The sequence below is a fragment of the Canis lupus genome, chromosome 4 (assembly GCF_003254725.2).
Source record: "Canis lupus dingo isolate Sandy chromosome 4, ASM325472v2, whole genome shotgun sequence".
In the NCBI taxonomy this organism is placed as follows: Eukaryota; Metazoa; Chordata; class Mammalia; order Carnivora; family Canidae; genus Canis; species Canis lupus.
Genome location: NC_064246.1, coordinates 62,932,022 through 62,957,522, shown reverse-complemented (window position 1 = coordinate 62,957,522; position 25,501 = coordinate 62,932,022). Strand labels below are relative to the sequence as shown.

The following is a 25,501-nucleotide window of genomic DNA, read 5'->3' as shown; positions in this document are numbered from 1 at the left end:
ATTCTTGAATGGGGCGTGTGTGTGTGTGTGTGTGTGTGTGTGTAAGAGAGGGGGCATAAAACAAAATCAAAAAGGTAGGCAAAAAAAATTAAAATTAAATACATTGATTCCTCAGTTGAACTAATAATACTGAAATTATCACTTTTGAAAAGGTACTTAATAAAAAGGAAAAGGAAACCAAAGAGATTGACTCTTCCAACCCAGAATTACCAAACTTTGTAGTCCTTTAATTCTCTATAGACACTCCCCTCTCATTCAGTCATGGAAAAGCAAACCTGAATATATTTTCTAGAAAGTGGATTTTTATAAACAGCCCATATAACTCTTCACATGAACTCTTACTGAAAATAATATTATAACCATATAGACTCAAGCATCCATACTCAGGGAACTTTTAGAGAGAATGAGATGATTGGGGGTGGGGGGGGAATGAGAATCAGATCTACTTGTGAAGTATACTTGTAAGAAAAACAATAGGGAGAAACTTGAAACTCCTGATGATGATAAAAGTTTGAGAATTCTTTATTAATTTTAGTTATTCTATCTTTATTCAGATGAAGTAAGTATCTATATCCAGCAAAAGTAAATCCAAATATTCTATTCAGAATTTAATGCTATATTTCCCCAATGAAATGTCTTTCATAGTAAATAAGAGGGTTCAGATTGTCAAATTATTTACAACTTTTACAGGTTTTGTGTTATCAAGTATCTAGTAAACAAGTAGCCCAGAATTCCTTTCTAACCTGTACTACTTCTCTCTGATCTCCTTTGAAAATTCCGGAGAAACATAATGAAATCAATTATTTTCTCTTTGAGCATATTAACTTTGAAAAAATAAAGAGAAGAGGGAAGAGAAAAATGGTAGATAGATTTTTTTTCTCCTCTTGGAGAAAGCCACAAGTACCATGAAGTTCTGCTTTTCTGAAGTTTTGTGTGAGAAGGGAGAGAGGGGAGAGAGTTTGCAAAAATCCAACAATTGCAGAATCAGAAGCCAGAGCCAGAACCCAATCTGGGACAGTAATGTCCCTCCTCATTATCTTATCTCCAATGTGAAAGGAAGCAGAAGCAAAGGCCAGGGTCCTTTCCTAATCAGTAGCCAGAAAACCAGTTATAAAGGAAAAAAAAAAAACACAATTACCCTGAAGGAAGATTTTTTTTTAAAGATAATGCATTGAGAGAAAGGTTACTGATCAGTATTCTTTACTTACAGTTTACATTTAAAAATAAAAGTAGCAAAAGTATCAAAGAAAGGAAAAGGAAAGGATACTAAAACCTAAGAAACAATCACATGGGCAAAAAATGTATTTATTCCTCAACTGAACTAATAAAAAAGTGAAATTTCAAGGAGATACTAAATAAAAGGTAAAAGAAAACACAGAAATACAAAGATATAAAGAAAAAACCACTATTGAATCTTTTTCTCACAGTCAGATGGGAAAAAAAAAACTATAAAGAGGAAAACTATAAAGTCTCACAACAATGAAACAGCAACATAATCCTCAACTTGAAACTGCAAAACTCCATCAGAGAGAGCATGTCAGATAATACGAGAATGAGGTCTTCACTGGTTGACTGCAGTTGCTCCAGGTTCACCATTCCTTAGGGACTTACAGGAAAAACTTACTTCTTTCCCTCAGATCCATGATAATCAAGGTAAGCAAAGTATTTGCCAAAATAGTGAGCAAAAGAGCCACTAACAGAAGTTTTCTGATTTAGAGCGCCTTAGAATCACCTGGGACCTGGTTGAGAATTCTGATTCCCATAATCCTTCACTAGGAATGCGATTTCATTATCTGAGAATGAGGCCCAAGGATCCACATTTTTATTTAGCATCTAGAGTAACTCTAAAGCACCTTGCGAAGCACTGCATTGAAATTGCGGTATCAGATAAAGGGCTAGTTTCCAAGATCTATAAAGAACTTATTAAACTCAACAGCAAAGAAGCAAACAATCCAATCGTGAAATGGGCAAAAGACATGAACAGAAATCTCACAGAGGAAGACATAGACGTGGCCAACATGCACATGAGGAAATGCTCCGCATCACTTGCCATCAGGGAAATATAAATCAACACCACAATGAGATACCACCTCACACCAATGAGAATGGGGAAAATTAACAAAGCAGGAAGCCACAAATGTTGGAGAGGATGTGGAGAAAAGGGAACCCTCCTGCCCTGCAGGTGGGAATGTGACCTGGTGCAGCCACTCTGGAAAACTGTGTGGAGGTTCCTCCAAGAGTTAAAAATAGATCTGCCCTACGACCCAGCAATTGCACTGCTGGGGATTTACCCCAAAGATACAGATGCAATGAAACGCCGGGACACCTGCACCCCGATGTTTATAGCAGCAATGTCCACCATAGCCAAACTGTGGAAGGAGCCTCGGTGTCCATCGAAAGATGAATGGATAAAGAAGATATGGTCTATGTATACAATGGAATATTACTCAGCCATTAGAAACGACAAATACCCACCATTTGCTTCGACGTGGATGGAACTGGAGGGTATTATCCTGAGTGAAATAAGTCAATCGGAGAAGGACAAACATTATATGGTCTCATTCATTTGGGGAATATAAAAAATAGTGAAAGGGCATAAAGGGGAAAGGAGAAAAAGTGAGTGGGAAATATCAGAAAGGGAGACAGAACATGAGAGACTCCTAACTCTGGGAAACGAACTAGGGGTGGTGGAAGGGGAGGTGGGCAGGGGGTTGGGGGTGACTGGGTGAAGGGCACTGAGGGGGGCACTTGACGGGATGAACACTGGGTGTTATTCTATATGTTGGCAAATTGAACACCAATAAAGCTAGGCATGCCTATGTGTTCAGTCAAAAAAAAAAAAAAAGAATTCCTCTGCTCATTTGCTGTCTATGTAGGTTGCCTTGGTGAATGTGAAACATCTTGGTTACCCCCTCCTCTAAAAAAGGGGCAGGCACAAGTTTTGTTGCTTGTGTTTGGGAAAAGGATAAAATTCAAGGTGTTTCCAGCAACCTTTGCAACTATCAGCAAGCCCTTTCCTTGTTAAAGCCAGAAATTTTGCTAAATTCATCAGACTCTTGTCTTCAAAGATCCAAAGAAATACTATATTTGAAAACCATTTTCAGATTATTTCTTAAGATCCTAAAAAAAAGGCAATCTATGTAAATATACATTTTTAGTAAGTACATGTTTTAGAAGGGAAGTATATGCTACTTGTCCAAATCACCAGATTGGATTTTAAATACATTTATTGACTTAATTTGAATGGAAATTGTTAGAAATAGGATTTTAAAAGTTATCTACAAAAAATAAGATCATACAGATACAAAAAAAAAATTGGAAATCCTATATGTCATTTCTGAGAGCTCTCATCTTTCTAAATTTTCTTACTGTTCTATAACCTCAGAGTTGGCTAGTAAAACTCCCCTGAAGTACAATGGGGTGCTTACAGGCACTTATATGTGTGAGAATCTTGGTACATTACTGACTGCAAATCAAACCTCCTAGAAAACTGTCTTGCTTTACTGCTTGGAATAGATTGTCCCTTTCAAAATGGGTTTCATGAGTTACTTTGCTCCTCCAACAGAGTTGAGATGTATTAATTCCTCAGGCAAATCTACATTTTTAATGATCAAAAGTGATTTTATTATAATCACTCTTCCCATGTATGTTCAATTGTGAATCAGTTTTTTTATTTTACTATTCTATGATCCATTGAGTACTCAGAGATAGATATTTTCTATAAAATAAAATGTAAAGTATTATTAGACTAATAAAGTCTATTTTTATGGCCACAATAGCCTACCCACGATTTCAATCTTGGTCTAATATAAGATGTGTTACATTTTTTTATGTTGTTGTTGGAGCCTGAGTCACATTAATCACTTTTGTGGGAAACTGAAGCTTATATTTATAGTTCTTTATGCTATGTAAAATTTCTCTTCTCTCTCTCTCTCTTTTTTTTTTTTTTTTTTTTTTCCAATTCATAGTAACTATAGCAACTGTTTGGCCTGGATATTCTGAGAGTCCTAAATTAAATTCTTCTGTTGTCAGACTCTATTTCATAATGCCAAGCCACCAATGACCAATTATTCTTTGGAAAATATAATTACAAAGTCAATATATGCTTTAAAAATGACTGATTTAATTTGAACATCTCAGAGGGACCATCTGCCCCACCTACCCCTCTCCCACTCTTGGGATCTGTTAGGATGCTGACTTGTTGAGGATGGCATTGATGTTAGCTCTCAAGGCCTTGGGATGCTTTTACTCTGTAAATTATATCATCTGTTTCCTGCTTCAGCAAGAAAGAGGAGATTTCCTGCTGAATAGACTATACCTTTGTTTTAAAGCTTTCTTATCTCTTGGGCATGTGTCTGCTGCTGTTCTCCCAGTAATTTTTCTAACTGTGACCTGATCTTGACCTCTGGTTTTCACCTATTCTCTTGTTCTCTTAAAAAAATATATATTTATTTATTTATTCACGAGAGACACAGAGAGAGGCAGTGACATAGGCATAGAGAGAAGAAGGCTCCTTGCAGGGAGCCTGATGAGGGACTCAATCCCAAGGATCCTGGGACGATAACCTGAGCCAAGACAGACACTCAACCACTGAGCCATCCAGGCACCCCTCTCTTGTTCCTCTTATTCAGCTAGTCTCCTGTTTTTGATCATCAGTTGTGTTTGACCCCATTATTCTGGTTCTACTAATCCAAGCTTATAGCATCCCTACCTGTGACTCAGCCCCATCACTTGCTTTCAAATTTGCCTCCACCCTAGCCCCCACCCATTCCTTTCTTTATAGGCCCTACTCTAACTTGGGTTTCTCTCCCCTGCCACTTCCCCAATATTCTCCTGATAAGTTGGTTCCCTGACCATTAAAACTACTAGTAACAGAAGCAGAGATCCACTATAAGTCTTCTAAGAGAAATATATGTAAACCTGGCAGGAACGTTGACAGCAAACTTTGAGAAAAATCAGAGTTCAGCTTTAAAAACCAGGACACCTGGTTGGCTAAGCAGTTGAGCGTCTGTCTTTGGCCCAGGGAGTGATCTTGGAGTCCTGGGATCGAGTCCCACATTGGGCTTCCTGCATGGAGCCTGCTTCTCCCTCTGCCTTTGTCTCTCCCTCTCTCTCTCTGTGTCACTCATGAAAAAATAAATAAAATCTTTTAAAAATAAAATAAATAAAATAAAAACCAGGACTACACGCATGAACAAATTGAGGGGTTTTTTTGTTTGTTTGTTTTTTGTTTTGTTTGTTTTTTTACCAGTTTAATTGTTTGATTTATTCTTTAGGAAAAAGAAATATCAAGTTAGTAAAAGGATGGTAAAATTAATTAGTTAGCTGACTTATGGATTTGTTTTAAATCAATTTCGTGCAGGCATTTTGATTGAAATAGTCAAATTTGTTTGTACATATGTTTCTGTCTCAAAAATACATATAGCATAACTGAGAGTCTGATATAAAAGGTTTTTTTAAACTATTAAGTGTTAGATAAAATTATCAGCCAGCAGTAATCCAGGTATTTTCCAACTTTTCTAATTATAAATACATTCCTATGTTCAGTTATACTTATTTTATTGCTGTTTCATTTCCTAACAATATCTAGCGTAACCTGCATTTCTTGCAAAAAAAAAAAAAAAAAAAAAAGACTACTTCCACCCCCCATTACTTTGCATACTCCCATAGTTTTCTACCAGCTGTCTGCCAAAACAAAAAGTGACTATAGAGGAGAAGATGCCATTTCCAATGAAATAAACCACTCATAACAATGAGGAAGCAAATTACACTGAGAATAGATGAAGGAAAAAAATCAATCACCTTGCCTTGCTAATAGTCTGCTGAATACACTGGTTTCCTTTGAAATATGTGTTTTTGGATTGGGCTTTCTCTGGAGGGCTAGAAATATTGTTTGAGGAATTACTAATATATAGGTGGGGATTGAAGTCATGAGGTTTGAGGTATTTCTAAGAGACACTCTATAAGACATTTAAAAAATCCATATTGAATGAGTGAGAGAGAAATTTGGAATAAGCAGAGCCTTTCACGATCTCTCTAAAGTCAAGGCCAACACTTGAAGTCAAAAGGTCTGTCTCTAGCACACGCATGCACACACATACACACACACACACACGTGAATTATCAACCATTTGAATTACTTACACACATAAAAAATGGCAGATTTATGCAAGACTATTAAGGAAAAAGGAAAAGTCAAGCCATCATAAACATGGGTGGAGTTAGGAGTAAGAATTTATTAAAATCCCTGTGGTAATTGTGATTGAAATTTTTGGACAACATAAAGAACCAAAAATAAATATTCTTGAATTTTATGGATTTTTTTATATGCTCTGTGGATACCACCCTCCCCCCTGCACACACAACACTGTACAACTATGTTCTTAGCTATACACAGATGTTTAATGGCCTTAGCCCTTAGTAAAATTATAATATGGTTAAAACATACCCTGGCACTTTAGAAATATAGAATTGAAACTACTTAGAAGTCATTTAGTCTAAAATATTAATTTTACAGATGAGCAAACAATATGAAACAATATCTCAAATCCCACACTGACCATTCCTTCCTCAAATCCTGTGACATTTTCTTGTTGATGACAATAAGCAACTTGTCTTTTGGGATTTTCCTCAGGGTAAAGGCTACATCTGCATGTGATTTGTATATGTTCCTCTAAGCTGAAGTGTTAGCTAATTTTAAAGTCCTGATTTGGTTTTCATAATGGCAAATGCCAAAGGTTCTCATTTTCCTCATGAATTTACTGGCATTAATTATACTAGGTATTGGACTAGGTACTTGATTTCTATCATCTCATTTCGTCCTTAGAACAATCTTATATATTGGGTATTCTTTTATAAGAAGAAAATGAAGTTGAGAAAATAATATTGGGTATTCTTTTATAAGAAGAAAATGAAGTTGAGAAAATAGATATTATGGCCCTGGTAATATACTCAGTACATAATAAAAATCAAGATTTAAACCCAGGTCCATCTAATTACAAGCTTTTTCTGTGGTTCTTCCATCACTGGATTCTATTACCAGGTTCCAGGAATAATAGAGGGGGAAGCAGAGAAACAAAGTAAGTCAGAGTCAATACACAGAGTGCTCAAGGAGGAAACACCATAGGAGCCAACCTGGCACTGCTGCATGGTGAGTTTTCACCGTTAGGAGAATGATAGGTGATGTTGTGCCAGCACTAATGAACACATGTTTGATAGGAAGAATGGAAAAACACTACGATAAACTTTCATGATGTAATCACCAGGTTCAGTTTTACCAAAGAGTTCGGTGGCCTACTTCATCAACGTGATGGATAGAACAAAATATCCTGCCACATAGTTCCTCTAGTGATCCTGAAAAATAATAAATATTAATTTGGGATATTGCCTTATTGGAATAATATATCCTAATTTGAGTATTAAATCCAGCATGGATTTTTGTAACAAATTTCAAACCCCATAAGATTAGGAAATGTTGTCTACAAGTTGTTGGGGACAGCTGGAAAGAAATGACATTTTGGGCTTGAGCAACTTCTTTGATACTCCCTTACTTCCAGGAGTCTTGAGAATGGATTCCACCTTAACAAATACCAGTTGTCAACTTTACACAGAATCTGGAAAGTAATTAAGAATAGCCAGGATCAGATCCAATGAGTTATTTTAGTTTTGGTAGGAGTTATGAATTTCAGTTTGCCAACATTCAAAAATATACCTTGGAATATGACCAAGAAAAGGAATGATGTTTGCCCCTTAGCCTTTCCACTGAACTCAAGAATCCAAATCTCTGTGAGAACATCATGCCAGCTGACATGCTAAATTCTGTCACTCCCTGGCTTAGAACCCTTCAATAGTTGCCCATGGCATTTAGATAAATTCAGAACTCTTAAACACAAACGTTATGCCTCTTCCTTATTGCCTCCTCTCCTTTATTTTTAGTCACTCCATTCATTCTACTGTCCAGTCATAGTCAGTTTCTTTCTAAATTCTGTCTCTTCTCCAAGCCTTAGCTCCTGCTATTCCCTCTTGCTAGAACAGTCCCTGCTTAAATGTTCCCCTTCCCCCATGTTCTCTCTATTACACATATAGCCACCACTGGCTGGCTATGTACCACTTCATCTCAGTTCTCACTGTGACATCACTTTCTTAAGAGCTCCTCACTAAAAAAAAAAAAAAAAAAAAAAAAAAAGCTCCTCATTAATTCTCCAAATCTGGGTTAAATGCCACCCATAAAGCCCCCATTTACCTCTGTATTTATAATATTTTATTATAATTTCTTATGATATGCTTTCTTTTGTCAACTTGGCTGTAAATTCTATGATGGCAAAGATGCATTACCAAAAATCAGATATTTGTTGGGTGTCCATTCTATGCTAGACATTGGGATACTGTGGCAAACTAGATGTGTAAGCTTGTATGTCTGCCTTGCCCAACATTGCATCCTAACATAAGAACATGCTTTTTCTCTCAGGAAAGATGTATTTACAACACAAATTGCTCATGAAATACCATGAATATTTTCATTCCTTGCATATATAGGATGCAGGACAATTTCTAGGTAATGAAATCTTGCTCTTTCAAGGTGGAATCAAAGTGGTCCAGAAGGCAACTATTAGAGACTGTGCCCTGCCTCAGCTAGATTAGGTAGTGCCAATGGTGGAATACTTTTGGGGGGTCTTTGGAATACTATCTCTCAAGCCCTGTGCTAGAAATATGAAAGATATTGCCCTTTCCTCCTAAAGCCAAGATGTATCAAAATACTCAGAGCATGAATTCTAGTGGTATTGATGACATTTCTTTTTTGATTAATAATGAAATTATTTACCAACACTATGTCATCATGAGGTTATTTTCCTGTATGTTAACAAGAACACTGGTATGGGATATACATGCCAAACAATCAGTAAAATTACAAACGAAGCAGTCTAGGAATATCAACTACAGAAGGCTGCCATTTCTACCAATAAGTTTAAATTGTGCTGAAGATTCCCAGTTTAGACTCCATCTCTAGCCTTATAGCACCTGGACTAACATAGGCATCTCACTAATTATTCAAATACAGTGATATGTAATTCAGGTCATTAGTGAGAATGAAGTGAGGTGATAAATTAGTCCCTCAATATTCTGAACTTTGAAAGCCCTTTCTCTCCCTGGTATAATTTCTGTTGCCTTATCAATTAAGAAAATATTTTATTTGTCATAGACATATTGAAGTAAGAAAAGTTATTACCATGTAGATGATTGACTCCCTAATTTTTTGTTAAAGTAACTGCAATTCATATATGTAAGAGTATTTACCCATTGAGCACATTATACTATTTGACATTTTCCCCTCAATCTAAGGACCACTGGTAAAGTGGAAGAGGTTGGGAAAGAGGGAGAGTTACAGAGAAGGTCAAGAAAGAAAATAGTGAATGTTTTATATCAGATGCTTGAGATGAGAATGAATGAGACTACCTTAGAGATAGCTTGGAGAAAGATGCCTGTTAGTCTCAAGTCCATAAGAAAGAAATATGTAATTTACTAAGAGAAGAATTTTGGACTTTTAAATATGCATGTTAAGTTTCTTTTCTTTCCTAAGTCTTTAAAAATTATTATGTAGGGGGTGCCTGGTTGGTTCAGTCCATTAAGCGTCAGACTCAGTTTCAACTCAGATCCTGATCTCATGGGTTGTGAGATTGAGCCAGTGCATCCGAGGTCTACTTGGATATCCTCTCCCTCTGCCCTTCCCCACACTCACTGTCTTCCTCTCTAAAATGGATAAATAAATCTTAAGAAAAACTAAAATATAGAAGAAGAAGTATTGATGCTACCAGGTAGGTATAAGCCTGGTTACTGACTGAATAGAACATAGGACATGACAGACTAAGTATCTGCAGGGATGAAGCCTTAACGAAAGTTAGTCAGGTCACTCTGCAGAACCTTTGAGGGTTCAGGGGTAGGGCCACTGGGCATCAGGTTAGGCAAGGCCATTGGAGAGACACCAGGCTGAAAGCAAGGGGATTATTCAAAGTCTGTACCCTAAACAGAGGGATCTGTCAAATAAGCAATTATTAATTATTAATTATTATAGAAAAGCCAAAAGTTGTCTGAGAAAGGAACTTAGAATAGCAATGTTTCTTATTTACATAATCACAACACTGCTAAAACATGGCTGTTTACTATAAAGCATGTGATAAAACTATTAGGAAGCTGAAGAGAATGAAGCTGATGTGCGGTGATGACAGGCAGTGCTAGGAAGGATGAAATTCTTAAGCACTACAACAGGAAGTCAATAAACCATACATAAAACTGATATGTCAGTTAGGAATATAAATATAGAAGAAGTAGCAGGGGCAAAAAGTTAAAAGTTGTTGCTTCTGGAGCATGGAATAGTGAGTGGCGTAAGAGAAAGGATCCAGCTTTTCATTTAGAAGCTTTTATTTTTTTATAATAAATTTATTTTTTATTGGTGTTCAATTTGCCAACTTACAGAATAACACCCAGTGCTCATCCTGTCAAGTACCCCCCTCAATGCCCATCACCCATTCACCCCCACCCCCCACCCTCCTCCCCTTCCATCACCCCTAGTTCGTTTCCCAGAGTTAGGAGTCTTTATGTTCTGTCTCCCTTTCTGATATTTCCCACACACTTCTTCTCTCTTCCCTTATATTCCCTTTCACTATTATTTATATTGAGAACATACACTGTTTGTCCTTCTCCGATTGACTTACTTCACTCAGCATAATACCCTCCAGTTCCATCCACGTTGAAGCAAATGATGGGTATTTGTCATTTCTAATAGCTGAGTAATATTCCATTGTATACATAAACCACATCTTCTTTATCCATTCATCTTTCGTTGGACACCGAGGCTCCTTCCACAGTTTGGCTATTGTGGACATTGCTGCTAGAAACATCGGGGTGCAGGTGTCCCGGCGTTTCACTGCATCTGTATCTTTGGGGTAAATCCCCAACAGTGCAATTGCTGGGTCGTAGGACAGGTCTACTTTTAACTCTTTGAGGAACCTCCACACAGTTTTCCAGAGTGGCTACACCAGTTCACATTCCCACCAACAGTGTAAGAAGGTTCCCCTTTCTCCACATCCTCTCCAACATTTGTGGTTTCCTGCCTTGTTAATTTTCCCCATTCTCACTGGTGTGAGGTGGTATCTCATTGTGGTTTTGATTTGTATTTCCCTGATGGCAGGTGATGCAGAGCATTTCCTCATGTGCATGTTGGCCATGTCTGTCTTCCTCTGTGAGATTTCTCTTCATGTCTTTTGCCCATTTCATGATTGGATTGTTTGTTTCTTTGTTGTTGAGTTTAAGAAGTTCTTTATAGATCTTGGAAACTAGCCCTTTATCTGATATGTCATTTGCAAATATCTTCTCCCATTCTGTAGGTTGTCTTTTGGTTTTGTTGACTTGTATCCTTCGCTGTGCAAAAGCTTCTTATCTTGATGAAGTCCCAATAGTTCATTAGCTTCACATGATTTCTTAAACTATGTGCATTTATTACTTGGAAAAAAACATAAAAATTTAACTAAAACAAAAAGAAATGAAATGAAAAAGAAAAAAGCAAGAAGTGCCTTGGATTGCCAAGATATTAGAGATATTCACCTGGAAGAAACATTGATTCCACATCTTTGTGTACCCAGGATGTCAGAATCCATTGGTGTGCATATAGAAGATATGTAATCATGTCTGTGTCAGGATATAATTAGAGTCACCATGAAAGTTTTACAGCTCAAGAAGATAGTACAAAAATTTAGGATACAAAGTGTTATACTTTAACTCTTCTCAACCTCCACACAATGCTAAAGGGTTCTTTACAAGTCCTGTTCCTGTCTTGTTGACTGTTCTATTTCCAGTGCCCAGCATGGTGCCTGGTTAACATGGGTTCCTGAGGAGTAGTTGAAAGTATACAGGAAAATGTACTGAGACTGCAGAAATAGTAGTTAATAAGCTACAGCTGAATTAATTGGAAGGCATAGGGAGGAAGAGAGGAAGGAAGTTACAAGAAAGACTCAAGTTGTAAAAGGCCGAATATAACTGGTAGCCATGCCAAATTTTCTTCCTTTTAAGGAACCCAGACCAGGGTAAAGTTAAGGTCAAACCTAACTTCCCCTTCCCTAAAGGGGATTGAGAATAAGGTTAATTCAAGGTGATATTTCTGTTAATTTAACTTGCTTGGTAAATAAACACTTTGCATATGATGGGTTTGCAGCTTATGAACTATGAGGGCAATTCCATATCCCACATATGTCATTCTGGTTGCTCTTTTAAAATACAGAAAAGTAGTAAAGTATTTATCATTCAAATTGGATAGTTGAAAAAAATGTATAAAAATCTATGTTGCATAAGACACAGCCAATCAGGGGTGCCTGCGTGGCTCAGTGGTTGAGCATCTGCCTTTGGCACAGGTCGTGATCCCAGGGTCCTGGAACCCAGTTCCCTATCAGGCTCCATGCAGGAAGCCTGCTTCTCCCTCTGCCTATGTCTCTGTCTCTCTCTGTGTGTCTCTCATGAATAGATGATTAAAATCTTAAAAAAAGAGAAAGACACAGCCAATCAAATTCAAAATATAATTTTGAAAAAGAGCAGTGGTCTTTTAAGTAAGAATACAGATTTCATGTTTAAGAACATATATTAGTTTGCTGGGTCTGCCATTACAAACCTCCACAAAAAGGGGGGGGAGGCTTAAACAACAGAAATTTATCGTTCCATATCCCAGAAGATGTATGGGACCTTACGTACCAAGACTAGTAAACCAAGTATCTTTTATCTTGATGAAAGTATTAAAAGCCAGGAAAAGTGTAAAATTTTGAATCAAGTGCATTAAGAAAGGAAAAGAGTCCAACAGCAGAGAATTCAGTTCATACATACAAATAACACAAAAATCAAAGAGGAGGTCCAAAAACTAATACATTGGACAAAATTAAAAAGCTAAATCACTGAAGATCCAGTGGGAAGAGAACAGAACAGGATGAGCAAGCAAGTCAGAGAGCCTAGGAAGAAATACTTTAGTGTCAAGCTATTGCCTGCTATTGTCCTATATGTGCTATGGCATGAGGTATGGGCAGATTACGTAGAATTATAAGGAATTATAAGCCTTATAATTCTAAGACTAAGGGGCATAACAGTAATAACTTTATAATTTAACTATAAGATTTTTTATTTTCATATCAGTGTAATGTTTGAAATGTTTACTATAAAGCTGTATCTGAAGTTAACTTATGCCTTGTGATAAAAACAAGAAAGCAAGAATCACAATTTGCATGTTCTGTGTCCCAGGAAAACTTTGTGTGTTTCCATATAGGAGGAAAGTCAGACCTAAGGCATCACGACCCTTATTCACCAACATCTCTCAAATTTCACTACACTTTGAACTACATATAATCCTGTCCCCACATGAACATCAGGTTATTACAGATTTATGATGCACCAATTAGAAGTCATATCCAAATGAAGATTGCACTTCAAAGCCATCTTCCGAAGGAGCTGTTCTTTTTCACAATAGTTCAGTATAGTTGAGCAGATCCTACTTTGTTATTTATATCAAAAATAGTATTCCAGGGGTAAATCTTATTCTATGAAGTACTCAGGTATCCCAGAAATGTCTCATGACTTTATTTTCTTTAAATTTAATTAATTCAAACTTGAATACCTTCCTGTAAGGGTTGATATGAATATCAGTATTAGTTATTATTGGAGGTTTCTTCTCATACCATTCCTTACTGCCTTCCACAATCATATGTGAACTTAGAAATCCTACATACAATCCTATTTCTAGGCTTTCTCAAGTCTTTGGGACATCCTGATCACCATATTATTCTTATCGAAACACTCATGGTCTCTTAATATCCAATATCTCTTTGTTTTCACTAGGCAGAAGAATTTTCTAGAATCACCAATACCCATCACCCAGTCTCCATATGCACACTGTGAAACTGCCCCTTCTTCTGATGTCAGGAAGAACCTGGTCAATAATTTGTGCCACTTTTAATGAAATAGATCATAGGTCCCAACTCCCAGAAAAATCTGAACTTTTCATCCATTCACCAGTCTGGGGTTACTTTTTACTTTGAGTCCTTCTAGTTCCTTCTCCTACCTCTTTATCACCAGTACCCTTTAATATCATTAAGTAGTACATGCTTTTAAAACACAAATATACCAAAGCTAGAAAGAGTTCGTGTACAGAATACCTTGTTCAGTGAAGAAACAAAAAGTACCCTTAGAACAAAAGAACAAAAAGAACCTGTCCACTTTCTGGGAACTGGGAAGGAAAAAATATACCTAGAAGTAAGCACAAATTCATCTCTCAAGAAATCGTCACTACAATTTCCAATGTCCATTAAGAAAGTAACATTATTACATTATAGTTATATTTCATTTATTTTAATAAAGTAGTGATAATATTACTACACAACCACCATGGAGTGTTCCTAGGACCATATTAGGGTCCCCAAATGCAATTCTGAAACAAGAAGTTGAATAAAGTATCTGAACAATGCTAGTGCTATCATTGAATTTAATTCTCAAGAGCTATTGTACAAAAGGGAAAATTGTTGATTCAAGAACAAGTTACTTTCAAGTAGTTGAAGTTGTCATGAATTACTTATTCGTGAACTACTTAAGTTGTTTCAGTCATAAATAGAATTCCTTTTCCTATCTCTTAGTTTTTACCTGAAATTTCATTTTCTCTCTTCAGCCTCTCAATGCCTGCACTTCTTCTACCACTACTCTTAGCCCTCAAAACTGATTATACAATCGATGAATGATTTTTACATTCCCAGGACAGGTAGCAGCATGGCCTGAAGTTGGGCGTATGGGCTATGGTATAGAAGAATTAGAGAAAAGGAAACTACAAAACATTGTTGAAAGTAATTAAAGAAGATATTTTAAAAATGGAAACACATCCTGTGTTGATGAATTGTAAGGCTTTATATTAAGATGTTAAGACCAGTATTTCCCAGTTGATCTACAAATGCAATACCAATCCTATGAAAATTCTAACTGCTTTTTTTTTGAAGGAATGAACAAAATGATCCTAAAATTAATATGGAAAGGCAAGGGATCCAGAATAGCCAAACCAATCTGAAAAATAACACAAATGGAGGAGTTTTGAGAAATTTCCTGATTTCTAAACATAGTACAAAGCTACATTAATCAAGATAGTATGATAAAAACAAAAAAATAGACCAGTGGAACAGAATTAAATGTTCAGAAATAAACCTTGCCCGTATGGTCAATTAATTTTCAATAAGAATGCCAAGACCATTCACTGGGGGAGAAATAGTCTTTTCAACAAATAGTACTGAGAGAATTGGATATCCACATTTAAAAGAATGAAGTTGGACCTCACACCACATATAAAAATTAGCTCAAATGAATCATAGGCCTAAACAAAAGAGTTAAAACTATAAAACTCTTAGAATAAAACATGTAAATCTGCATGATCTTGGATTAGCAATTTCTTAGATGTAACACTAAAAACCCAACAACCAAAAGAAAAATAAATAAATTTGGGATGCTTGGGTGGCTCAGCGTCTTGGGTGGTTGAGCATCTGCCTTTGGCTCAGGGCATGATCCATGTTTCTGAAATGAAGTCCCAAATCAGGCTACTCAAAAGGAGCCTGCTTCTCCCTCTGATGATGTCTCTGCCTCTCTTCTGCTTCTCATGGATAAGTAAATAAAAACTTAAAAAAAGGAAAAGAAAAATAGATAAATTTGTCTTCATCAAAATCACAAACTTTTGTGCTTCAAAAGACTTATCAAGATAGTGAAAAGTCAACTCATCAAATGGGAGAAAATAATTGTAAATCATATACATGATATGAGACTAGTATCCAAAATATATGAAGAATTCTTACAACTCAACAGTAAAAAGACAACTCAATTTTAAAATGAGCCAAAGACTTAATAGATATTTCTCCAGAGAAAATAGACAAATGACCAATAAGCACATGATAAGGTGTTCACCATCATTAGTCATTAGGAAATTATAAATCAAAACCATAATGAGATACTATGCTATACACACTAGGATGGCTATAATCAAAAAGGTAATGATAATGATCTTTTGAGGAGTTTATTGAGACCTTTAGGTGCAGATAAAAACAGATTCAGAAGATAATAAAGAGGGATCCCTGGGTGGCGCAGCGGTTTAGCGCCTGCCTTTGGCCCAGGGCACGATCCTGGAGACCCGGGATTGAATCCCACGTCGGGCTCCAGGTGCATGGAGCCTGCTTCTCCCTCTGCCTGTGTCTCTGCCTCTCTCTCTGTGACTATTCTAAATAAATAAAAATTTTAAAAAAAGAAGATAATAAAGAATCAAAGGATCTCTGGATCATCATTAGTCTTACAAAGAATCTTTAGGACATTCCAGGACCAGGACTTTGTACCCAGACATAAAAGTGTGAACTATGCATTCTATTAGCCTGTCTGTGGCTTTGATAGTTCCCAGCTCTGGGTTGTGCAGCCAGTGAAGCAGCTGCCTAGAGAAGCACTTGACAGACGGTCACTAGGAAAGGATTATGAGCCAAAATCCAAAGTACAACTTCTATCTTTAACTTCATTTTAGAAAAGGGAAGAGGGTGGAGTTGGAATGTATGGAAATAATCTTGCCTCTGTATGGACTGCACTCAGCATACTTAATTTCAATGTAAAGAAATGTACTAATATCTACTTAGAGTCCATTCTCTGATCATTTTTATGTTAAATATTTTAAAATATACAAGATCAGGAAATCATAGAAAACATTTAACATTGCTTTATCATTCTCTTATTTATTCAAAAATGTTTGTTATAGTTGTTTGGCTATTTTTGCTCTCCTCATTACAATATTTATTTCATCAAATAGATGTTCATTACTTTCCATTCCTGAAAGGCACTAGTGTAGTTTGTGCTCTTGTGCTCTGACCTTTGAAATAATTCATAATTGAACTAGTGAATGCTGTTCCCTCATTTTCCAACCTCAAAGCTAGCAAATAAGTGCTAGAATAGTCCATGACCTATAAGAAAGAATGCTAAAAAGCGTATAATTATTAGAGGATGGTACTGTTTTCTGCAAAGCAACTAGACACTGAATGTCTTGTTTTAGAGAAAATAAATAATAGGAATAAAAAATGATCCTTTATAAATTTTCCTATAATCCATTACTAAAATTATACTTTAACTGAATCAGAAAACAGCTCATAATTTTTCAATTTGAGTACATTCCTACTATTTGCTTGATAATCTGCTCAATATAGAGATTCAGAAATTACTAAGCATCTCACAGCTTAGTGGTGAAAATAGATGTATAAATAAATACATTTAAATTCCTTTTAATCACTGTAACAATGGAACCATACACACAATATGGAGAAGGAGTGTTTAATTCTGTAGAAATGTCAAGGAAATCTCCACAATGTCAGATTTCTTAGTGACAGGCTCAGATAGTACCATGACTCTACCTTTGATAGCAGTTATAGCACAGATGCAACTCTCCATTTATTCAGTGATTATTTGATTAATGCCTATCTCCTCCATTAATATGTAAGTTCCACTTGGGCAGAGTATATCTGTTCTTGTCCACTATTAAATTCTCAACATCCAGGATACTTTGTACAAAAGGCTATTTTTTAGTACCTCTTAAATATTGATGAGTATACGCAGGAAAAATATTCCTAAGGGAATACATTAGGATACCTCACTTGGCCATTGGAAACAGATTAGGAGTTTTACAAGCATAAAGAGGACATTGGAGGCAAAAGTACAGCAGTATGGGCAAAGAGATGAAGGCATGTGTGCTTGATGCTGAGATGTAAAATCTGAGACGGGATTTGGAGGAACATGTGAGAGAGGGCAAAAAAAAAAAATGTGTACCCACATACTCACACATATATATGGTAAACTCACATAACCCAGTCACACGTAGTTACACTCATATATACCCTTACACCCACTTATAAACATACTTATATAATATACAGTTTTTATTTGAGATATGTTTTAGCTGGCAATGAGTGAATCTAGAAGAAGGGCAAGAAATAGCAAAAGCTGATCAAATATGTTAGATTAATTAGCTACTGGGTGACGAGCATTAAAAACTTTTTTTCAAAAAAGGCACAAAATTAAAATTCCAAATAACAATAATGAGGTGATGGAGGTGGAGGGATATTTAATGAATAATTAAGGACCCCTTATGATAGAAAGGATAGAAATATTGCAGAGTCACAAACTTTTAAAGATTGTCTTGTAATTGAATATGCATCCTCAAATTAGAAGTGCAAAGTAATTCAATATAAATTCAGTCATGAGCCAGAAGAGATTTGGCTAAGTTGGACCACTATCACAGAACAGCAAGTTTTCTCTAGATATGAAATTTCTCAAGGACAAAGTAGTGGTTGGATCATCCTTAATGAAACACTGGACTACCCATAGACTGACAATTTTTTTTTTTTTGTCAGAAGATAAGAAGCTTCAAGGGAGTGAATTTCTGTCTTTACCAATGAATATGAAGTTGGCCCTGGATTGCTGTAATTGACATTGTATTCTTTGCAAGGACTGTCACTGTAGATGCTACTATGGAATCTGTCATAGAGATTTCTTCAGGAAATGGGAATTCCCCTCTAGACCCAAAGTTCACAGCTCTTGGATCCTCTTTCAAAGCCATCTATCAAGGCATAGTTCAGCCCTTGGAATCGTAGATCGGGAGTGAACCATCTGCCACTGCACTAAGGGTCCCTCCCATTATCCTGAAATTTCCTCAGTAAAGTCAGCCCAAAATAGGTCTATCAGAGCTGTCCTACCCCCTGACCCATATCAACTGACCTAATATTTCTCTTATTGAAGCCTAACCTCAATGGTGCCAGGATGGCATCTATCCCTGCCTATGCTGTGCCACAGAGGGAAGAAAAGCACAAACTGGTTTCTGTGCAGGCTCAGGGAGACTCTCCCTGATGGCACTGCTGGCCTCATCTCATCCGAGGCAATAAGGGGGAAACTTTGAACATTTTGAAGGAAGCATTCTAAAGCATGGACTCTCTGTGGCCCAGGGTTCCTTCTTTCCCAAGTCTTAGGACAGTAGTGTGCAATGGAGACAGTGCTACAAGAATAATATTTAGCAATGAATTAAATCCAAGTTCCAAATTCTGATTGGGCTGAATGCCCCCAAGGCCCAAGTCTCAGATTTACAAGGACACTAGTCAGTATGTTCCTCCTTGAGGCCCAGTGGATATGAGATGGCATACAAGGCCAAAGTTTGGCTATAAAAAGAAAAAGAAGAGACTTCATCAAATTCACTGTTCCTATTTTTCATTATCATAGAATGTTGATTATTTCATTATTCATGTCCAAGATTCTACTGAATATAAGATAATTATTACCACATCAATAGCTACTTTTTACTTACTTTGCCTTTAAGAAATTTACAGGAAGATTTAATTAAGAAGACTTGACAAGGCAATATATTTCTAAGAAGCTGTTGCATGCTACAAATGGCAACATGAGGTCAAATACCAATGATTTTATCCTCAAATGAACTATAATAACTTCCCTGAAATGTACTCCTTGGAATTTTCAATTGTTATAAAATGGAATTTATCATTAGGGAAAGAAACTAACACAGTGTTTTGGACTAGAATAAAAATCAGAAAACTCTAAATTATTTTTTTTCTAAATTATTTTTAAATGCAAATAAATACAAACAAGGTAAGAGAAGAGAGCTAACATCCTACACTCACAACCAGGCATTAAGATGACTAAAACTCGTCCAGCTACCTTGTCAGCTTGATGTGGCAGGTTCTGTTTGCTCTCCAATTATGATGACTCATACATACCTTGTTTCTGTTTCTATGTCTCCTTTGCTATTATCCAAATAACACTTTCTATAGGTTTTAAATTTAAACTCAAAGAAGGAGGGAATAGTATACTCTATTAAAAAGAGATCTGACATTGGAGTGAGAAAATTCTAAATGATCCTGCTTTTAGACATTATTTCCAGTAAACTGAACTTCAATTTACTCAACTAAAAATGGGTATATGGTATATTAATCTTTATCATGAAGAGTTGTTGTGCACCTTAAGCATAACTATGTTAAACTTTTGTCATAGTACTTCGCATAAGTCAAGATCACAGTGTATAGTATCACTTATTTTTATCACTATTTTTTGGGTCTGGTATTCTTGGCTAAATATCATCTATACAAGAGGTGAGTACCTTATGCCTGGATATCTCACAGATTATTAGCAACTTTTGGGCCAATTTAGGCCTGTCAACTGTGGCCAGAGTGATAGGGTAATAAGATGCACTGTGCTAGCAATGACTAACTGGGCTACTTAACAGAGTTCTGGAGAGTTTCAGATGTTATCCTAAAGTGGGTTGGCACTGCCTTGCAGTTTTGCTAGTTCAGTACAGCATCTCCCAAAAGACAACTGGTAGCAGGTTTGCCAAGTTCCACTTACTCCTTTGTAAAGGGTCTCAACAGAGTGTATGGTTTCCAGTTTACATTATTTCAAATTAAATGTTTTTAATGTAAATCATCCAACCTTGCCCTTTATCTTTTGAAAAAAAAATTCATTAATGGACTAAATCCCATGAATGACAGAGCATCTCTTGCCAAGTCTGGCTCTAAACTGATAAATCTGAGCTCTGGAGGAAAACTAAAACATTTGAGGTTTTGTGGTCATTTACCCATGACCAAACTTAACTTCCTATTTTGGAGAGAAAAAATTAATATTAATCCTCATTTGAAAATCCCCAAAGATTTTTCAGATACAAGTCTTCAAACCAGAAGCTGGGGGAAAAAAAAAAGCATAAATAAGTGAAAACATGTGAGAATCGTTTCCTTTAAAATGTACATTAACTTTTTAAGTTCAAGTAAAGGTCATTTGACCAAGTCAAAAGCTTTGTACCTCATGTACAAATACCTCTAAGGGCTGTGATTAGAAGTTCTTGATTTCCAGCTTATGCATACAATATTGTAACGGTATTCATTGCCTGTAAAAGATGTATCAAACAACAAAGGTAATCTGAAAGCCCTTAGAATCCCAGGGCATAGTCATTAGTAAAAACAACCCCCAAATATTTCCAAGTAGGTTAGGAAGGACAGTTCACCTATGGTGAAACTCATCTGAATGGTATGTATAGTGATGTCCTCTCACTTCCTCTCCTCTGTAATAGTAGTAAGACAGGAACCATTCTCTCGAACTGTACTCACCAATAGAGCTGTCTACAATAATGTAAATTATTAGCACCACCTTCCGCCCAGGGTGTGATCTTGGAGACTCGAGATCAAGTCCCACGTCAGGCTCCTGTCATGGAGCCTGCTTCTCCCTCTGCCTGTGTCTTTGCCTCTCTCTCTTTCTCTCTCTCTCTCTCTCTCTCTCTCTTTCTCTGTGTCTCTCATGAATAAATAAAAAAAAAATCTTAAAAAAATATAATGTAAATTTCCCCATTCTGCAGTGTCCAATACCATAGCCACCAGCTACACAGGAGTAATTTAAATATGGCTGGGACTGAGGAACTGAATTTTTAATTTTATTTATTTTTAATTGACTTTAAATTTAGATAGCTACATGTAAATTAACAGTGGCTACCACAATTATCAGTGCAGGTCTACATAATAGGAATATACTACTCCTTGAACAAATATCTATAATAATAATAGCAAGTAGTAACAATAATAATAAATACCTAATATCGTTAAGCACTTAGGGCTTTACACGTTTATTCCTCACAGAGCCACCGCCTTATCACCCATGCCCTGGGTGTTGATAGACTTGCTCTTGATAAGATGCTATCCTAATAACTAGAAGCAATGACTCTGTGCTAAATATAATGACAAGCATTGGACCCAGGAGAATAAAGCATACCATTTGGTAGAAGTACTGATGGATGAGCTCAGTGGAATATCATGATCCAATAGATTATAGATGATGTTGATGTGGGTCCCAGTCCTGGCTTTAATGATCTTGGCATCCTCTGAAAGGAGGAAAGAAAATGAGCAATTGACAATAAACTTTAAGGAATGCACTGTATTCTAATCATAAGCTGTTGGGGTTCAGATAGGAATATTTGCAAGTAGAGAAGAGTTTGTCTGTGGTGACTTTGGAGTCATACTTGACTCCTCTCTTTCTTTCACACCACACATCTGATCTCTTCAACAAATACTATTATCTCTATCTTTAAAACATATCCAGAATCTAACCACCTTTCATCACCTCCATATAGGTCTGAGCCACCATCCTTTCACACCTAGATTATTGCAGTTGCCTTGTCACCACTCATTTCCCTTCCATACATGCCCCATTTTACTCTCATCTCAGAAAAGCATAGATTTTTTAAAAAAATAATCAAAATCTTCCACTGGCTTTCATCTCTGAATAAAAGACAAATTTTCTAAATGGCCTGTAAATCCCTACATTACTTGATCTCTTCTTTTACTGCACTCAGCTTCAGTCAATCCACTCCAAACAGACTGGATTTTTGAACATCACAGGGATGCTCCTTGCTCAGGGTCCTTGTACTCTAACTTTCTTACCCTGGATTCCCACACAGACTTTCTTCCCATCTTTGCTCTTTAGTCATCTTCACAGTGAAGCCTTTTCTGATTACCTTATCTTAAATTTTTGCTCTCCACCACGGCCACTACTATGCACTTTTTTCTCTATTTATGCTTCACTTTTCTTCATAAATCTTATCACTATCTAATATACTATTTTTAGTATTTTATGTATTTCATATTTCTTTCTGTTAATGTAGCTTCTTTAAGGTGGAAATTTTCAGGGCCCCTAGGTGGCTCAGTGATTGAACATCTGCCTTTGGCTCAGGTTTTGATGCTGGAGTCCTGGGATCAGTCCCCCCATCAGACTCCCTGCAGGTAGCCTGCTTCTCTCTCTGCCTATGTCTCTGCCTCTCTTCTTGTGTCCCTTATGAATAAATAAATAAAATCTTTTTTTAAAAAAAGGTGGAAATTTTCTCCAGTTTTGTTCACTGCTATATTCTCAGCACATAGAAAATGTCCTAGTAGGCAGTAGCCACTGAAATAAATTAGTAAAATGAATTAATGGAGATTTCTGGATGAAGACTTGATTATAGATAAATTTGACAAATCCCTAAAAGTTTATTGTTGGAACACAGTTTGCATGCATTGAAACTATTTCACTTGTCTTCAAATGTCTGTTTTCTTAGTTTCAATTAACAGAAAGTAGCCCACAGCTATATTTTATTTTAAAAAAAAATTCTCTCCAGCTAAGACCTTACTTGGCCACATTTGAAAAATGTAGATGCATGGAATGTTACAGCTCAGAGGGGCCCTAGAGAACTTACTCTAGTGTCCTAAAGTATGTTCCCACAATGGCTAGATCAACATTTCCCACTATAAAATTGAATAATGCAATTTTTTTCCCAATTTGTAGAAACAAAGTCAATAGAGAAAATATTCTCAATTAAATTTGTTTCTTACAATTTCTCTTAAGATATTGGTGCCAAAGTCACTTAACTAACAAGTACCAACAGATGTTAAAAGTCAATAAGCAAGAAGCAAACAGATAAAAATATAAAAACCCAGAAACAGTCATTGCAAAAGCTTGATTTATCATGGCTATGTGCAAATGGTTGTGATTATATTTTTCTCCTGTCATAATTTCTACTAGTACAATTTCTCCTCTTTTGATAAATTAAAAATCAACTAGAATTTTAATTGCAGTTTCTCTAATATCAAACAAATTTGAGAACTTGTGATCTAGTCTAGCAGATCCACAGATTCAGCGATTTACACACAAGAGAAATGACTTGCCTGAAGTCACACAGTGACAAAAATAGGTACTTGATAAACCTTTTCTGATTGCCTCTTTCTTCTTTATTCCAACTGTCAAGGATTCAAGCTACTTTTTTTTTGAGTTTTCAAAATACACTTTATTATGTAGGGAACATCTACTCAAAAATCTGTCTGTTGAGTAGGGCAGAGGTTCCCTGGCACGCAACTCCCTTTCTATCCCCAAACAAGCCCATTTTTCTCATCACTATTAAAAAAAAAAAAAAAAGAAAGAAAAGAAAAGAAAAAAGAAAAAGAAAGTTATTAAACTACTTGAAAATTTAAAAAGAAAAGGAAATTTTTACCTCATCTTCTTCCAGACATGGTAACAAGCTAGAGACCTATGGACAGCCCCCAAATAGGTATTTCCTTGAATAATTTCCACTGAAGAATTGGAAGGGGGGGGCAGCCAACATACAAAAAATGAGATTATTTTTAATCTTTAAATATTCTGAATTCCTGACTTCTTTTAAAACACTGGAGAATATTGCTACACTAAGCCCATATTCTTGAATAACAATTATGAAATCTACATAGCACTAGTCCCTTTATACAAACTGGAGTTTCCTGTTCACCCCAGTTCTCTCCACCCTCTCACCAACACAGGTCAGCTTTCATTTATCATCTAATTCAATCTGAGTTTTTCATTTATTACAGCAAAATATTTCTATCTCCATGTCACCACCAAAAATTAGGAAAAAACTGAGACATAATGAATTCAAGGAAAGAAATTAGAAGAATCACATTTATTTTGAGGAAGAATATTCCTATATGTTTTAATAGGCACATGATGTGTATCTGTGTGAAAACAACTTGATAAATTTCTTTCATACTCTAGTACATGGCCTTGTTTGAGTTTGTGATATCTGTTTTATAGTCATGATTACTAACTCACTTCATAGATAGTAACTGAAACCCACTAGCTTCCTGTTTGCTTTTTCTTCTGAAGAGTATTTATTACTAAGACTTCTAACCCATAGTAGACATATGTGTCATACCTAATGTCTCGGAAACTTCCTTGGTCACCACTACGCTCCTTGTAAACACACACAAACATCCATAAACTACATGTTCAATAAAATAGCTCTAAGCTGTCCTTTGCAGAGAACTAGTCATTCTTGGGGACATTCCTGGGCACTTAACCTGAGGGTACTAGAACTTGGATTAGCCTTCGAGCCATGAATTAGTCTTAGTTTTCACTAAGACAACCAGACATACTCTCTTTCAAATGTTTGGTTTTTAAAAGATTTTTATTTTTATATTTGTAAAATCTCAATATTTTAGTTTTATGAGATTGGCTGGATAATAATAGAATAGAAGAAACAGCCAGAGAGAAACAGAGAAGTAAGATGAGACCATGTAGGCCTTTAAGAAAAGGTATTAGTATTCCCTAAAAATTTTTCTCTGGCCAAGTGATTGTTTTCTTTCTGAGTATATATATTAGCCCAAATTAGATTATGTTTTGTAATCAAAAGAGCCTCATTTACTTGTTCTACATCTTAGGGAACTGTCTTATGCAAGCAACTACTCCTGACTTAATGGCCTCTTGTTCCACATAGTGTTCTATAGCAGGTCTTATGACCAGAAATCCACAACGGTAGGCTTCATGAGTCCTTGAATGATAAGAGTTAGAATATAGCCCAATAAATGAGCAAAAGAAGCCAAAGTAATAAAAAAATGGTTTAATTAGTTTCTCAAATACAAAAGGTTTTTTCTTAATT

At 36.1% G+C, this 25,501-nt stretch overlaps 1 long non-coding RNA gene across 1 annotated transcript in view; it reads right to left on the bottom strand.

Annotated features, from left to right (window-relative positions):
• LOC118354613 (uncharacterized) overlaps positions 1-25,501 on the bottom strand; it is a 53,214-nt gene that overhangs the window by 5,713 nt on the left and 22,000 nt on the right. Inside the window, exon 2 of the long non-coding RNA XR_004815491.2 lies at positions 21,838-21,946. This is a non-coding gene — a long non-coding RNA (uncharacterized LOC118354613). The remainder of the gene's footprint in view (positions 1-21,837; positions 21,947-25,501) is intronic.